The following is a 713-nucleotide window of genomic DNA, read 5'->3' as shown; positions in this document are numbered from 1 at the left end:
TTTTTTGGGGGGGGGGGGCCAGACTGGGGCCTGAACTCAGCCTGGGCACTGTCCTTGGACACTTTTTTGCTCAAGACTAACATTCTGCCACTTGAGCCACAGCACCACTTCTGGCTTTTTCTGTGTATGTGGTACCCAGGAATTGAACCCAGAGCTTTGTGCCTGCTAGGTGAGCACTCTACCACTAGGCCACGCTCCTGGCCCAGATTTTCAACTCTTTTGGCCCCAGTAAGGCAACAGTGTTCGATTGAGAGATTTGAACTTTTATCTTCTGAGTTTATTGAAACTATTTCGTATCTTACTTGGAGCATATTGGAGTCCCATTATCTTCTGTCCTGACTTTCTCTTTCTCTGGGTCTCACTCTCCCAGAGCCAAAAGAACCCTGAAGATCCCTGAGAGTTTAGTTTGATTTTGATACTGGGTTTTGAACTCAAGGCCTCCAACTTGCTGGGTGGGCACTGTACAGATTGATAGACAATTGGAACCCAATCTCTGGTTCTAGAGAGTTCAGAAGGCATCCAGAAAGACCTTAAGACTTTGTAGGTACTTTTCCCAAAAGACAGCCAAACAGGAATAAGAACTCTGGTCTGTCCTCTTACAGAAGACAGTACCCCCTCCCCCCTTTCTCTTTTCTGTTCATGTTAAAAAGCAGCATGTAGCTCTTAATACTGACTGCCACTGACTGTGTCTTTTGACAGGACATTTCCTTACT

This window comes from Megascapheus bottae, chromosome 10 (genome assembly GCF_031878675.1).
Source record: "Megascapheus bottae isolate mThoBot1 chromosome 10, mThoBot2.hap1, whole genome shotgun sequence".
NCBI lineage: Eukaryota > Metazoa > Chordata > Mammalia > Rodentia > Geomyidae > Megascapheus > Megascapheus bottae.
Note: the sequence above shows the minus strand (reverse complement) of the source record.